Raw genomic sequence first — 18,407 nt, 5'->3', positions numbered from 1 at the left:
AAACTTGAAAATGAAATTAAAGGAATTTTAATATTATTGAATTATAATTTACCAGTTATCCCTGCATGGCGATGCCTGTGATAGAAGTTTAAAGCACTGTAAAACAATCCCGAAATGTTACTGATTATTTCCGAGGAACGTTTCAGGATTTCGCAGGGATTCATCTTTTTCCCCGAAAAATAAAATATTTTCACAAAAAAGTTTCCTGAATTGCTACACGGAGCACGAATGCAGGCTTTTCATTGTTGTAAAAAATATTTTTAGCTACCAGTTTAAAGGTTGAATGAGCGTGTTATTAAATGTATCGGCTTCGGTTTGACTGCGACCCGTCCGGGATGAATAAGCTTTACCGGAGAGCAAAAAAGTAACTGGAAAGCTGCACCTTTGCAAGACGGGAATTACCGGCAATGGATTTGCTTGGTTCTCATCTACAATTCCGGCACAGCCTTCTCCGGGGTTGCTCTAATAATGCTTATGGAGCGTGCTTAATTTTTGTTGAAGGTTCCCGAGATCTGACCGGCTTTATTCTTCAGAAAGTTTCAAGGTTATTTTCAGACAGGTTACTGTTTTTTCTGAGATATGTTACTGGCAGAAGTTGGTAACATCAGCTGCCCATTATTTTCTATTAACATTTCTGAATCGTTTTTACAGTGTGGATTTCCCTTAAAACAAATGGAAATCCCCTCGCACACACCATTTAAAAAAAACAGTAACAGTTCCTTTGCAATTTAAAATATTTCTCTAAAGAAATAAAAAAACATTAAATTACATTAACATATGCTTTAAAATGGTCTAATAACACTACGTAAAAAAAACTTAGCTTTTTGTCTGCCCCCTGGTTTTAAATAGTCAAATCCATTTAATTTTGGGTCGAGAAAAACCAATATGGTTGTGTTTTATTTTTATTCGCTTTTGTTTCCAAGACTCCAAACATTGATTTGACGCTAAGGTTAAAAAGGAAAGAAAATATCTGTGCAAATAATTGTTATTAATAAGGTCCTGTTTCATGAAGCAATGTTGTTTTTCCGAAAACAGTGGTTATTTTTGGCCTATTGCTGTAAAAGCTTTATTTTCTATTTGTTTTTGTAGATCAAAGAAGGACTATCTCTTATACAACTTCAGAAGCTTTTGGTGAGCATTAACTCAGACCAATGACCCTTATTTCTGCGCTCCATTGTAAAGATATCTTGGCGAAATCTTTCCTCATGCTCATTGTTCATAGCTTCACAGTTTTAAAGAAAATATCTTGTGGGAACTGAACAAAATTGAGTTTCAGAGATATATCATTCATGAATGGTTATAGAACTCCTGTGGGGATTTTGGACCAACTGCTTTTAGTTGTCGTCTTCCCTGCTGCTTAGGAATACTTGTTATAAAGATCTTAAAGTCTTCATATGTGTTGTTTTTCTTAGGTGTTATTGTCCTTAGCTTCAATATCTATATATATAAAACGCTTATGCGTGGCACAAAACGAGCCTTTATCTCTTTCTCTCCGTTGGCAACAACCCGCTTTGTTTACGTACGATCGTTGTTTACAACTGCTGCAGACTCGCTTCTAGCGTTAGATGTCTAGCGTTAGAGTTTTGATTTTTGAATGAGTGTTTTCGATCACTTGAATATAATTCACAAAGAAAAGAGCAGTGTGCTTGGAAGTCTTTAGATGAAAGATTTAAACGCTGATCGGTAAGAAATGCTGTCGATAGGTTTAGGCGCGCAGACGCACGCCGTGAACCGCGAATTGCAAACCGAGTGAGTTCTGTAAGTGTTTTCAAACATATTTCCGGTATAATTATGCATTTTACTGGAGAAAAGAATTGAACTAACAGTGATTTTAATGAAACTGGAGAAAAATATTATTTTATTAAAAAAAAAAAGCTTATAATAACACTGATACTTATCCTCGAATACCACTTATTTTATCCGATAGTAACGAGCCTTTTAAATTCAAACGTGAACAATTTCCTGTTAGATTAGCGTTCCTAATGACTATAAATAACGCACAGTGTCAAACTTTTGATAATTTTTTTTTAGATTTGAAAAAACACTTTTCAGTCATAGACATGTCATATGTAAGGCATTCAAGGGTCATATCATTAGATTATGTATCTGTCGCATCTGAAAACCCAGAAATTATCTATCGTGTATGCAGTCCTTTGCAAAGTTAATGTTGATGTCGAAAGGTTTTTCCCTTAACCATAGTGCTTACAAAAAATAAAGTTCCCTATTTACCAGGGCTGCAGAGTTGGAGGAAAAATGTCTCACTCCGACTGCAGGATTTTTAGAGAGGCTCCGACTCCTTTACCCAAAATCAGTCTGACTCTGGCTGTGACTCCACAAATATTGGCAGAGCTGTGAATTTTGAGAGAAAATTACCGACTCCGTCTCTTGAAATTTTTAACCTTCGACTCTGACTCCTTTACCATAAAACCAGTCCGACTCCACAGCCCTGCTATAGCTTACCACGAACAGAAGGTGGATGACCTTAATGCAAAAACATCATTTGTATCATTTGTAATAGGTTGTTTGTTATTATTTTGGAATAGACAGAAATAGCGAGACCATGCGTCTTATTATTTGGTGCTTTCTGGAAGATTCTACCTATTACAAATGATGCAAATGATGTTTCCCTTCAAGGTCATCTGCCTTCTTTTCGTGGTCAAGCTTAACTAACTGCAACCTGTAAATATTGAAGTTTTTTTCCAACCACATTTTTTTATGTACAGTGAAGCACTGCTTATACGTTTTTGAAGGGGCTATGAAAAAAGCGTACAAATGAAAAAATGTATAATTGGTAAAGATTAATGTATATTAGACCCTCCAGGGACAATTTTAAAAACGCATAATTGATAAAAACGAATAGAAGAGAAACATCAGGAAACATCGGCCCATCGGCCTTAAAAGCATCGAAAAACCGATGGAATTGGCCGATGTTTTTGAAAAAAAAAAAGGACCTTTGCTGTTTTACTTTTTAATACAAAGTAAAGGGAGTTATTGTTTTCATATAAAATTGTTTACTTAAGTTTCAGTATGAATTTCTTTTTTAGTCACCCCTGAAAGAGTTTTTAATACTGCATTCAGGTACCAAACAAGTAAATTATTGCGTTGTTTCTAGCAGCTGGATGTACGTATGTATATGTCTCATAAGTCATAACTCAAAAATGGTAAGCTGTAGAAGGATAAATTTTCGCACGTGGGGTGTGCGTAAATTCCAGTTGTGCACTTCCTTTTTTGTTTTCGATCAGGTGTTCTGAAAAGCCTGTTTACTCATTTTTTATGGCTATTAATTCCTTATTTCAATGCAAAACTAATACAGCGTCTCAGACTGACGATCATTTGGTGATATATTGCCAAATTGGAGACCATGGAAACAAATATGAGATGGCGAAACCGGTTTTTGTGTCATTTTGTTAGATTCCCGTTGAACTTACGGTAATTTTTAATTTTTCGATATTTGTAATATGAATCACAGTAATGCAGTCTTTTCTGTATCGCTTCGGCGGAGTTACAAGTTTGAGACCTGTCGAAATACATTTTGGGACCCTATTTCTCTATCACAGAAGTTGTAAAACATTTATCATAAGCATATTTGTAACTCCTACGGTGCCCCTATGATTATGGGGCCTCTCTCGCAATTGCAACATTTGCTATATTGCTATATTTTAAATCCGCCACTGCACGTCAAAACAAACTCGGGTGCAAGTTTTGAAAGGGTTTTTCTCCTCAATGTTTATAATTATTTTGAACTCAATTTTTTCCGACTATTTTTTGAATTTCCGAGAACACTTGCGTGCCCCTCCTCCCACTCTCTCAATTTCTGAAATTAAACTCTAGTTGTACTTCTGAGTTGTTTAAAACTAACACCATTCAAAAATTAGAGATTTTTTTTTTCAAACTTTATCTATTGTTTAGAAAGAATTTGGAGCACTAATGTAAGAAATTGATTAAAGACGTTTGAACGGTGACATAATTCGGAAATCAAAGGGACTTTGTAATTTTTTCGTCGGAAGTGCTGAAGTAGATTCAGAAACTCTTCCGAGGCGTTGGTGGTAGCGGATCTGTACTTAAAAAATGAGGCCGAGGTTGGGGCCGTAGTGTGTATTACTCCAAAATCAGAGGGTGATTCCCCTAACCCTCTCTCGTCGTTTCAAGCATTTCTTAAATATTTAGCGATTCTTTATTTTGATCAAGAAATGTCATTTTGCGTATTTCTCATACTTGTTTCACCTACATTTCGTAATGCGAAATCTTTTTTGCATCATTAATAGCGATCGATTTTTTTTTTCTGTTTTAAGTTACGATTTTTATGTATTTATATAAAATCAATGAATAAGGTTTTTTTCGTTTTTTATGGAAAATTTTCAAGGATTTTCTATTATGCAATTTTTTAAATTTCAGAAAATTATTGTTAAATTAAAAAATTTAATTTGAACTTGTTTGTAAAGCTTCATAACATATCAAACAGTCAAATTGTTCAATATTATGTATGCGAACATCAGATCAAGTAGTATGTGTGTTCAGTTATTAACTTGGTGTAAATATTGAATTTGTTTATTGTGGCTGCGTTTTATAAGAACTTCGCTCTTTTAATAACTATTTCTTTTTTCAGCAAAATTTATGTCACTGTTATCATTTTTATGAAAAATGGAAACTTTTCTATTCATAAATTTTAAATAAATATAAAACTATTCCTATTATGATTTAATATTGTAATTTATCTGTTACCTTCTTTCCACTTTAATTGCGTAATTTGTGGACGGTTTCATAGTTTTATTCTTTTTTTTTTGAATGATTAAACAACATAATTTACTGTTTTTTAACTATGTTTAGTTTACGTAAATCCATACATTATTACAATATTACTGAAATCTTAGCTACATGCTCAATTAAAAAAAAAAATTGGTTATCAAACAGTCTCTTTGTTTTTCTTCTTTTTTTCTTTTTTGGCTGTTGTTCTTTCTCTTTCATCATACAGCAGTCAAAAAAGGAGAAGCGTAATTATACACTCTATAAAGATTGTACGTAATATGATCCAAAAGTTCCAGAACAAGCTGTATAAAACCTTACCCAGAATGGTTCACATTACCGAAGCACATCCAGCTTCAAAAGGTCACCTTGAAGGACTATGTAATTCTGCCAGTGTTCATATAACTTTTGGAAACACTCCTGGAAGCCATTTTTCGCCACCTTCTATGATGCAGCTTTATCTTCTCCTGACGGAAGAAAGCGGAGTCCATGCAAATGTTTTAATTGCTTGGAACAGGTAAATTCACACGGAGCTAAGTCCGACGAAACGTTACGTTATTTGTTTGTCATATCAGAGTATTGACCAATCGAACCGTGCATCCTCAACATGAAAGTAGCCTTCTTCCCCACGTTGAAGTTAAAACAGCAGCGCAAGAGTTCTTACAGGAGGTTGTGAAAAATGTCTTCCAGGAGGCGCTTCTAAAAGTTATATGAACGTTGGCATAAGTGCATAGTCGTTCAAAGTGACTATTTTGTAGATAGATGTGCTTCGGTAATGTGAACTATTCAGGGTAAGGTTTCATACAACTTGTCCTCGAACTTTTAGATCATACTACGTACGTATGAGTTTTCAACTTACTATTTCAAAACGTTTTTGAGCGACGCAAGTTTACGCGTATGAAGACATCACAAGAGAATTCGCGATAATTAACTGAGGAGGCATTCAAAATGGATATTTCAGTCATCTCTATGTTCTTAGATACATATGCATGTACAGATGTGCCAAAAAAACTTGTGAAGTTTAAATTGGGTTATCGTAAATTAGAAATTAAGGTCGAAATCTGATTTTTTTTTTTTTTGTGATTACAATTTATTTTTTGGTAGAAAGGAAGTATAGTGAAATGAATCAATCATCCTTTAAATCCCTGACAATCTTATCAATTTACTTCTGTTTGTTTTTGACATCGGCCATTGGCATCGGCCATCGGCCATCAGCAATCGGCCATTTGGAGGAAAACAATCGCCAATCGGCCATCGGTCATCTTTGTACAATCGGCCAACAATCGGCATCGGACCATCGGCCAAAAAATGCCATCGGTCGAGCCCTAATATAAATCGTGCTTCAATGTATTATGTTATTCCACACATATTAAATGAATTTATTGGACAATTCTCATTTCAAAACATGTCACTTAGTTTTGCAATGCATTGAAGTTAAGAACTGAACAACAATGACAAAGTAAAACAACAAATTGAATCGTGAGGACCTGAAGAGCTAAACATTTCACATACTTTTGCAATTGCATTGATGTTAAGAACTGAACCACAGTGACAAAGTAAAGCAACAAATTGAATCACGAAACCTGATTTTACTGCTAATATGTTTTCACAGAATCATTTTGACCCTATGCTTTATTTACAGTCATTAGGAAGGCTAATCTAACGGGAAATTGTTTACGTTTGATTTAAAAGGCACATTGCTATCGGATGAAATAAAAGTATATCCGAGGTATGACAAATATTAGTGTTATATAATAATCAATAATTTTTTTTGCTACGATAATATTTTTTTCCAGTTTTATAATTATCAGTCTTAGGTCAACCCTCTTTCTCCAGTAAAGTTCATGATTAATCCGTATATGTATTCTGAAACACTTGCGGAATTCTCTCGATTTGAAGACAGTGTGCATTTGTGCATCTTAGCCTATCGGCAGCATTTCTTACCAATCTGCGTTCAGATCTGGGTCATTCCATACAGATTCAACGGATGAGTTCGCTCGACCATTTTTGATTTTTTTGAAACTCATATGCAAAATGATGCATATGAATGATGTTGAAAACCACTTTCATTTTTTCTCTAACCTTAACCCTTGATTTTTTAGGGGTAATCAAAAGTGATTTTCGCAGTCAAAAATGGGACTTTTAGACCTTTGCATTTTGGCCAAAATCTATTTGAATTACATTTATGGCAGTTAATTTTACGCTTTGATGTTAAAGAGCATAAGATGATAGTCTCACATGCTGAGTTACGTGGCCGTAACTTAATAATTAAAATAATGGCTACATGGTAAAGTTCAAGGTCAAATGTAAAATTTTTGCTCATTTCAAAGGGTCATAACTCGCTCAGGGGACGAAAATACAAAATGAAATATGGCGAAAACTAATCACTGGAGTCACACTAATGAGAAAATATAGCTGTAATTGTGTGTTTGTTTACCCTTTACAAATTACAGCCCCTCAAAGATCAGAAAATTGAGAAAAATGACATTTTTACACCCCTGTAAACCAAAAGGGGATGAAATTAAAAATGAAATTTCTTGGCCAATTGAATATTCCATTCAAGTACTATACATTTTATATATATTGTTTTGTGTATTTGGTTTGTAAAAAAGATACAGGTCTTTGAAATTGAGTAATTCCGATAGTTAATTTACGCACTAAAACATAAATAAAAAGTGTGAAAACTTCATTGCACTTTCTTAAATGGCCTATATAATATATTATACTGAAAAAACATATTTTAAGTATAAAAAAAACTATTTTAATTTGATAACTTAGAAATATTTGGACATGAATGAGTAGTTTATATTTGATTGACAGCTTATGTAGTTAATCTATAGACTATCTACGCACACAAATTTTCAATACATACAAACATACGCTCTGTACATTAACTTATGTAACTTGCCTAAACACGTGCAAAAGCATTATCTACATAGTTGAAAGGAAAAAAAAAAAGGTGAGTTTTTCATTTCTTGCTTCAGTGTAGTTTTTGGGATATGAGTTTCAAAAAAATTAAAAATGGTCGAGCGAACTCATTCGTTGAATCTGTATGGAATGACCCATCTTTCATTTAAAGACTCCGTAGCACACTGCTGTTTTCTTCGTGAATTATATCTCACCAAAAACAACCCTGTTGTAAAAATTTCCCCGCCAAGAAAACTTTTAAATTTTCCGCACAAAAAAGAATACCTGCATCCCAAACCCAAAAACCCTCAGCCATAAAAAGTTATGATATCTAGTTTGCCCGCCAAGTATCTGCCGAACTATCATCCTCCCTCTTCTCCTTTTTCATCACAGCTATTTCTATTAGAACCTCCTCCCACCTTCAACTCCTCAAAAATATGGATAGATCTTTTAAATTGTTTATCTTGTTTGGCGGGAAGCTTTTTGCTCACCAAGCAACCACTTCAATTTGAAAAGCTTCCAGCCAAACAAGATAAACAATTTAAAAGATATATCCATATTTCTGAGGAGTTGAAGGATGGAGGAGGTTCTAATGGAAGTAGCTGTGATGAAAAAGGAGAAGAGGGAGGATGATAGTTTGGCATATACTTGGCGGGCAAACTAGATATCATAACTTTTTATCGCTGAGGGTTTTTGGATTTAGGATGCAGGTTTTCTTTTTTGTGCGGAAAAGTTAAAGGTTTTCTTGGCGGGGAAATTTTTACAACAGGGTTGTTTTTGATAAGACATCACATCTTTTTGCATTGATATTATTACTTTGTCTGTATTTTTAGAATTGAGAACTTCAAGTCAGAAAATTTTCAATTGAAACAACGCTGTTTTGTGTTTTTAAGGAACAATAATGGCTAACCTAATTTTATGTCAAGTTATTTTCTGACTATCAAGATTCATTCTATGTTCATTTTGCGAGAATTGGACGGTTTAAATTTTATTGCAATCCTTGTATCCTCTCTGTTGCAAAGAAAACTTCTTGGATAATAAAATACCATATTTTAAATTATATTGTTTTCGAGTATTTTACAACTTCGCAATAAATTCTATTACAGTTTCTTTATTTGACAAATTATTCAACATTTTCATGGTTTCTTTAAATGTTTTGCAGCTTGAGGGCTATTTTAATCTAGCTTTTCACTTTTTGTTTAATTACATATTTTCTTAAATCGTGGATTATTTTACTTTTCATAAGATAATTTTAATTGTTTGGTGATTTATTTTTTTCTTGATAGAAGTCTTTGTCTTGTTTAATACGTAGTTTTGTTAAAAAATTCATTTAATAAACGAAATAACGCATGTTATCACCAAGCAAAAAAAAAAAAAAAAAAAAAAAAAAAAAAACTAAGCCATTAAATATTTTAAATTTGAATGTGTCAGAAGATCTATACAACTTTACTCGATGTCAAATCGCGGATATCCCAAATTAGCCATAGCGAATGCGCATGTTGCGAGCGGACTAAGCTCATTAAAAGTCTTGCTTAAATTAATTGCAAAATTTTTTCTGCTAACAATTTACTGCAAAGCATGGATATCCACACACGCATTTCATATATTTTCAATTCATTATGTGTTGTTTGTGAAAAATCCATTAATTTCGAAAATAAGTAAACCAATAAAAAAGTGCTATTTTTCGCTTTCAATTAAAAAGTAATATGTGCCGTATTGATATGTGTACAGTTTCATTTAATTTGTCACGTAAAATATTGTAATGGTTTAACCCCAGTTTCGCGCCGACATTTAAAATTTCTTCCCTCCATAAATATATCAAAATTGAAAAACACTGGGAAGGAAATTTCGTATCGGCAAAACTTTGGGGGGGGGGGGGGACAGCATTCTAATCTCATTCAGTAATTCGTTTCTCTGCTTAAGTATAAACAAACAACATAGAATCTGAAAACAGAAAGCCCAATGAGCTAAGTCTGCTCGCATGCGCAGTCGCTGGGGCAAATTTGTGATATCCGCGATTTAACGTCTAGTTGCAACTGTTGGATATGTTTTAGTTTTGATTGAATTTCATTTCCTAAGACAACTTTGGAATAACTGTTAGATCTGTTCTAACCTTGCAATTGCAGTCCGAGATAAACAAACCCTATGAGCTGAGAGTAAGTACATAAGAATTTAGGGAAAATTAGTGATTTTCAAACTTCAATTACTCCGACCCATGATGTCCCTGGGGGTTGAATTTTTGTATATGCACTCAATGGCTCCCCAAGAATATGTATACAAAAAATCATTACCGTAGCCCCCCCGGGGGGGGGACGTGATAGAACCCCGGGAAGGTACAATTTGGGGGATAAAAACAAGGGGGAAGGGGAGATGGTCAAATGGTACAAAAGGCACATCAGTAGGGCACAAGGAATGTTTGTGCGAAATTTCAGCTTGATTCCTTTTTTCGTCTGGGCTGTAGCCCTGTCAAAGAAAGCGAAAACTTTTTTGAACAGCGATTTTATAACTTTAATACCTCCTCCCCCTGATAGTTCAGGGGATTGTAATTTGGTTTACGGCGTCAGGGGCGACTAGAGATTGAGTGTACCAAAAATCAACTCCGGGGATCTTCATGGGGCTGAGATACAGAGGGGTGAAAAGCCCAAAAAACCCCAACTTGTTCTGTCGTGTAATCTTGTTCTTGGTCGCTTTTTTTTTTCTTTTTTTGCCTTTGGCGGTGGATTTGCTTCTGCTGGCTGCTGACGTTTGGTTTCCTTGGCGGGGCGGGACGCTCTCGCGTCCCGTGATTCAAGTGCTCTGAAGCCCAGAGGCTCAGTGATAGCGCTTCCACGCTGCAGTTCCGGGTTCGATCTTCGGGTTGGGCATGATTGATTCAGCTGTTAATTCCTTCAGTGGGTCGATAAAATGAGTACCAAGTATACTTGGGAACTAAACCCTGGTTGTTCCGCGTCAGGCTGACCTCTTAACCAGAACATCTGCCTAGCACGCAAGAGCCTTTGGTCAGAAGGAGTGAGATGGGTACAGTAGGCCTTGGCCCTCATAAGCTGACGTGCCACTGGATTTGGTTTCTTGACTCTTAAAACACTCATTCTAACATTTTTTTAAACTAAATCACTGCTTTCAGAGAATGTCAGAAGTTGCTTGCTCTTTTTGCAACTGTTAGACATTTTAAAACATATATACACACATATTTTGACACTGAACATAGTATAGTTAATGACCATGAAATGTTTTTAAGTGTGTTAACATTGTAGTGTTTTTTTAACTGCAAATTCTTTTGCATTCAGTAAATGTAGGAAACAAAGATTATATTATGTTTGTAATTTTAGTACAAAAATGCTCCTTTGCATACTTCTCTCAAAAGATAATGGAATTGCAAACTTTTGCTTTATAATAATCCAATGCACGATTTGCATGTCAAAGTAATTGTCGTCTTTTAAATGTATGAAAATCATAAATGTTATGATATTCATAAAAAAAAAACTCTACCCTTTTTTTAATAGAGATAAAGCTAGACTAATGTTTAATGACCGGTGCGCGAGCGTAGCGAGCTCAGATCGCGAAGCAATCCGAAGGAACTGCGTATGCAGTTCCGGGGGTTGCGAGCGTCAGCGAGCAGGGGGCGATAGCCCCCAGTATTTTGGAAATTTCCCTCTAAGGTATTGGAAAACTATCTTTGTCCACAGTTTTCACAAAGTTCTTCATTGTTCTCAGCAGTATGAGCATTGGTGTGAGCAGAAATGGGTGGACCTACCAGAAGCTTATTTGCTTATTTTAGGCTTTTTTCTAGCCGGAATTTCAATTTATTGACGTCTATTTCGGTAATATGATGCGCATCATGTAAATCCTCATATATGTAATGCCCAATGATCAAGTAACGCTCCAGTCTAAAGAATTTTTCGTCAAGAATGCGTTTATTTTAATCACTTTAAACAGTAGCTCTGGCGCACGGTTGCTGGTTCAGCTTCATGGTCGCTAATAGATAGCGATGTATGGTATAAGAATGGATTTGGACCACAATTTGCTGATATTACTTTAACAAATCTGTTCACCTTTTTCCCTTTTTTATTTTACTTTGTTTGTATAATTAAGAATTGTTCCAGGCAAAGCACTGGGACACTGGGTTTCGTGATTAGACTTTTGCTTCACAGGAAACTGTTGGAACACGTAAAGTACCAGAACGCTGTTGAAACGTGTCTGAGTTTTTTTTTTTTTTTTTGAGCAATCACATTGCTTACTGTTCTCACTTAATGTTTTTTTTTTTTTTTTTTTTTTTGAGGTTGTATGGTTTTATTTCCCCCCCGCCTACCTCTGCAGCACCACCGTCGACCGGCTCCTCCCGATGCTGCTCCTCTAGCGAGCTAAGTCTCCTGATTCCATCCATACCCTACACACACGCGTATACATACACACACGCGTAGGGGAGACCGGAGCAAGATGACTCTGCAAACAATTTTCGTGTTTTATTAATTTATTTTTAAGGATAGTAAAATTAATTTTACATGAGCTGTTAGAGTAGTCCTTTGTAGTATTAAATATATTACCATTTGATTTTTTAAATAAAAATAACGAAGGATATTTTTATTTTTTCATAACCTTAACAAATTGTCATCTTGCCCCAGTACTGGGGCAAGATGACTTTGACCTAGGGGCAAGATGACAACGTTGAAAAAGGTTGAACATATTTTATGTTTTGAATATCTTACCTAGTTTTACAAATGATAGCTGTGTTTCTACATCTTACTAAGTATCAAATTAAGCGTAATGCATTGTAGCGTAATGTTCAAGTTGTGCAGCTAACAATAGACGTAAATAAAAATACCATTTTCATGATTGGAGCATTCCTCATGCCACCACTCTTGGCTTTTACAGCTCTAGATCCATTCTTCTGTTGGAGGGTCACAAAATTCCACTTTCCAAGCATGGCATCTTAGAACATTATTATTTGAATTTGATGCAACTGCATTTCTTGGTATGAATACCGGCCCACAGTAATAGACTTGGGCCTACAGGAATTTGGTCTGAGTTTTTTTTTTTTTTTTTTACTCCCTTTTTAGTTTTACGAGCTTATTTTCCCTGTTTTTTTAAATAATTCTTTTTTTTTCTTCCGCTTTGCTCCTTGTTCTGACATTTCTTTGATGGGTGTACTTGTAAGAATGTTTGAGCTCAGTTTTTGTTTTCTCGCATTGTGTTGCTTTAGGCAATTCATTGAAATCAAAAACACTAACATGCTTCTTTAGTGTATCGGAATCAGCATTTGCCATAACTTCTGCTTCAACTGGAGGGTTTATATGTTGGTTTTCTACTCCCAAGATCTGAGGGTTAGCACTATTATTCTCAGTTTCAGAGCCAACAACGTCATAATCCGCTAAAAACAAGAAAATTAGGAAACTCGATACCTCATTCTTTAAACCCTTTATCCGCATTTCCAACTGTAGCTGCTTTGAAGTAAGCGCTGCTCAAAAGCTCACCAATATTTTTTTTCTGTGATAGTTTGTCCTTGATGAATAACCATAAAGTTGTCACATGCTTGGCTATAGTAGGTTTTTAACGGGCAGAAAAATGATGCATCAGGAGCTAGAGACGATGCGACGTGGGAAATGGCAACCCAACCATGATAATGTTTTTTCACTGCAATATAAGATAGCCTGCAAAGCTATGTGAGTTTTATTATTGTCAATAATCAACAGAGCAGGAGATTCTTTGCTTGGTTTAATTCATTCAATTGGTCATTTGGTCAACTAGTTTATAAATAGCTCCTGGTCTCCCGCTTTCGGACGATACCTCCCAATCAATGCGTTCTTTAGCCCCAGAGGAGAAGAGCAAGTTCGCGTGGACAAACACACAGCGTTTACAGGAATTAAATAAAATGGACAACATAGTTAGTTTAATAAATTCCGAAACACGGGCAATAGGCAAGCTCGTCATCTTGCCCCAGACTGCCTGTTTGAACGGATTCTTCTCCATTGCCATAAAAAAGGCGAATAATTGACATTTATTCATGATAATAGGTAGTTTTTAAACTAAGTTACTCATAAATACTCAAGAGACACGATATATCCTATATGTATATGCAGCAGAGCTTATTTACAAATGCATAAAAGTTATAATACCGTGGCAACGGTAAACAATCGGAGCTTCAGAAGTAACACAAATATGGCGATTTCAGCGTCTCTATACTATTGCTGAACGAACAGCGGATAGGAGAGCCGGTAGCATGCAGTTGATGCAGTTACCTAGTTCAAAACGGAAAAATTAAGGCATTCGTCATCTTGCCCGGCTCGTCATCTTGCCCCGGTCTCCCCTATACATACACACACCTACACACACGCGTATACATACACACACCTACACACACGCGTATACATACACACACCTACATACACGCGTATACATACACACACCTACACACATACATACCCACACACTCATGTCTGCTCATAGACACAAAAACACACACATACATACCCACACAATCATGCCTGCACACAAACACACACACATACCCACACACACACACGCCTACACACATACACACTCGTGATTGCGAAAAACATAATTTGAATTCAAGATGCCAAAATTCAAATAATTTTCCTTTTCTTTTGGAGTGCATTTGATAAAAGTTTGAATGCAATTATGAAAGCACTTTATGCTGGCCGCCCGGTCTAGTAGCAAGAGAGGTCTGACTGCGATCAGGAGGGCCCGGGTTCGAATCCCGGCTCGGGCGTGGATGTACTTTTGTTCTAATGTCCTTAGCGTTCCTTTGTGTGAATGTGTTGTTAAGCTGTGAATTGTTGCCCTCCCTATAACCGGGTCCTTGTGGCATGTGTGTACTGTGGAAGTCGGACTTCACAACAAATTATGGTACAGTTGGAAAAGTGAAGCAGCGCACACAAGAACAATAACAGCAACAAAGCACTTTACATAAGATACTACCCTCTTAATAATTATGCAAGTTTTGCATTTTCTACATGTGAATAATTTATCAGCTCCAATCAAAATAGATCTTTTAAAAAGAAGCATATTAATTATATTTTTTACTCATCCTAACCCTAAGTTTGAAGGAAAGATTTTTCTTCATCCTAAAACAAACGTTTTAACACAATATCAAAAACATCAAGTTTTTACAATTTTTTGCCAACATTTTAACCTTTTGCCATTATTTCTTACCTTTATGCATCGCTATATAAAATACCAACAGCAGTATTGGTAAACATAGCAATTACTTATAAATGGTACCTGAAACAAAGGAATTGAACTATTCTTTTAGAAAAAGGCATCTTTTTAAAAAGCGAAATTCAGCCAAAGAAAAAAAAAATCTTTTCTACATGCCGGTTTGAAGGCTAATCTTCTCTTTAAATCTGTGAAAGTTCCCTTCCCTAGCTGCTCACAATTTCTGAGAAAGAATTTTTGGAAAATTCCGCGTAAAAGAGAATGAAAGATTTTTTTTCCAAACACTATCGTAGAAAGTTGTTGGGGAGCTATGTTTCATCAGTTGCAGAAGTGATGGATGGTGTTTGCGATACATCAAAAGAAGAAAAAAAAAGACGGATCGTATTTTCTGAAAATATTTTCATTCTTGCCGAAAAAGTTTTCTTACTTACGACCTCAAGAAAAATATTCAGTTCATCAGAATTGTGGTAATGTTCATATACCATGGTTCAAGACTATAGCTAAGTGTATACTACATACAATTTTAAATAAAGATTGGGTAGATGTACCAGTTAATGAAAACTTAAGCGTAAGTATGTTTTTTGAAAAGTCAAAAGATCGTGTTAATATCTGTACCATTTGAAAAATGAGTGAGAGCATTTTATTTAATAGGGGAAAATAATCCTATTGGGTTTTCCCGAAATTAAAGCATTTGTTTCGGAAAGAACATGCTTAAAAACAAACGATTTAACCATTTTTAAAATATTTTGATAAAAATTAATATTTTAAAAAGTAATTTTATTCTGAGCTCACATTCTGTTTCATTTTTTACGTTTCTGCGCATGACATCTTAAGTGATGAAATGCCATTCACTGACGCCATTAGCACAGAGCGTAATATTTTATTCGCTTCTTTATTCTCATGCAGAGCCCCTATGTAAGTCTTACATATTGTCACAGTCTATATGGTTGCTTTTTCTTTCAAAGCGGTTAATATTAAGCGTATCAAAGCTAATCAATTGTGACGTCATCAAGTACACGCCTCTTTCGAAAATCGTACATAAAAAATAAGTAAATAAAAAATAACTGACTGGTTACTGTTTCGTACAACAATCTTGTTAACATTAAATGCAACTACAGAAACTCTAACATTTTTTTCTATTATTACAGTTAATTATTGACGTTGTGTGATTAGCTTTGCGTATTCATTACAAAAATACACTCGAATCGAACACTATTAAATCAATTGCCAGCACACATAAATGTATGTGATTATAATTCTGCGAGATCCTAGTGCTGTAATCTCGTGCAGGTCAAATTTAGCAAAATTTTTAAATGTTCCAAGTACTAATGTTTCAAAATTAAGTTTTATGTTTGAATAATTAAATTACTAATTAAATCACAGCATACGTTAGCAAAAACAACTCATGACATGCATGTTGACCACAACTTGATTCCACAACAGCTTCTCCCTCATAAGTTTATTTTCCCGAAATTGATATTGTTTCTTCAGTGTCCAGGAGGTAAGCGCCATCCTTCAGGGCCCGAATGACTGCAAGATCTTCTCGGTTTGGTTTGCCCTGAACGACGTACGTGTTTATTTAATTAGAAAACAAAAACATAATTACATGATAAAAACATATAGAGACACATGATCCTGGTTACAAAAAAAAATCGTGACTACATATAAACTGAATACAATGGCCAAACAGTATCAGTTCTATGATAAGGCGGGAAAAAGAAGTTGCTTATTTTGGAAAAGAAAGTTAATAAGCGAAAGAGCTTTCCTGTAGACCTCTTTATCGATGAAGATGAAACGCTTCCATTGCGCTCTTAAATTACCTGAAATCACAACATGGAAATTCGAGGTAAATCTGCAGTGGAAGAAGAAGTGCTCAAAGTCTCCAAGTTCCCCACAAATGCAGTAGGGAGATTCAAGGAGGTTTCTTGTGTGGAGGTAAGAATGGGTAAGCCCATGGTTAGTGGTGAATTGGTTTAAGGGAGAACTTTGGAGTCGAGACAAAGAGACAGTGTTGAAAAAATCATACGTCCAGCGACCATTAGATGAATGGTCCCAGTATGATTGCCAGTCTTTGAGGAGAAATTGATTGATGTCTTTTTTGAGTTGACTCATTGGGAAGGGAGTAATGAGGTCAGTGGCTGAGTTAGTGGCATCTTTAGCGAGTTGGTCGGCAAAGTCGTTTCCATTATTGTTGGAGTGGCCTTTTATCCAGGAGATAGTGACAATATGACGGAGATTAATTAATTTAGACTGGAGTTGAAAAATGAGCATGGACTTGGGTTCATAGTTGAGGAGGGCTTTGATGGCCGATAAGCTATCGGACCTGATGTGGAATTTATTGTTAGCAAAGTGATCCATAGAGAGATGATCATGAATCCAATCGATGGCGAGATGTATGGCTTGGATTTCGGCCTGAAAAACAGAGTTGTTTGGACGAAGGGTCTTAGAACTTGAAAATATAATGTCCATTTCCTTCATAGCGATGAAAGCGCATGCTGTACCTGCATCTGTCTTGGAACCATCCGTATAAACATTAATAGTATAATCATCATTTGATTCAGTGATAGTGAGTGGAAGAATAAATTGGTGAAGATTGCTGTTGTAGTTATGTTGATTCCTTGAAGTTAATTCGTAATCATCAGCTTGAATAGTATGGTCGTTCAAAACTGAGTTGATGCGGAGTCTTTTAGTTTTGAAAGTGATAGCGGTGTATTTCAAATGGATGTGGAGAGGAGGAATACCGGTGTGAACATTGAGGGCATCAGTTGATACTGATCTGAAACATTTAGCAATTTTGAGAAGAAAGGGCCTTTGCATTGAAGAGAGAAGCCTGTAAGATGATCTAGGAACATTGTCAAACCAGATGCCACTTGCATAATCAATTATCTTAGAGATGACGTTGTTGTAAATAAATTTTAAAATAGTAGAAGAGAGATAGCCTTTAAGACTTGAAACTCGACAAAATTTTTCAATCGGATCCTTTTATAGCTATTCTAAGATTGTATGGATAGACGAAGTTTTGTTTTAGATTCGAAAGGCCAATTTAGGTTTTCCCAATTACAATCGTTATTTCTTTGGAAATGAATAGAAGGAAGTTACTACTGCCAATTCATCTGCAAAAAAGTTTTGCAACCTATTTGAAACTATTTCAGAAAATATACCAAACACTTTTTCTACCGATGTTGCTTTATTCCTACCCATTTCAATACTCACTTAGAATATGCAAAGTCCACTTACATCGCTTTGCTTCATACTGTTCACATTTAGTAGCTTTATTCTAATCACATTCTAGTGCTTCCTATTCTGTTACTTTTTCAACGGCCCAAAGGCTGGTACCGGTTGAAACAACTCTTTTCGTTGTTTAAAATTTCCTCTACATATTTTTGCAACGCAGATAGTGTCAATATTAGCTGATTGATTTGCAGTGAAATAACTAATGGCCTTTTAAGGTACACTATCAAACACACTCACTGGCCAATGAATTAGAAACCTTTGACAGAAGCTTCTTGCTTTACTCGCACTGTGCAAGGGTCTGGAGGGTATATCATGGTATGGAAAATGATCTGCTGGCATCGAAGTGGTGC

Source organism: Uloborus diversus, chromosome 8 (genome assembly GCF_026930045.1).
Source record: "Uloborus diversus isolate 005 chromosome 8, Udiv.v.3.1, whole genome shotgun sequence".
NCBI lineage: Eukaryota > Metazoa > Arthropoda > Arachnida > Araneae > Uloboridae > Uloborus > Uloborus diversus.
The sequence above is the reverse complement of the archived record's forward strand: the minus strand, read 5'-3'. Positions refer to the sequence as shown.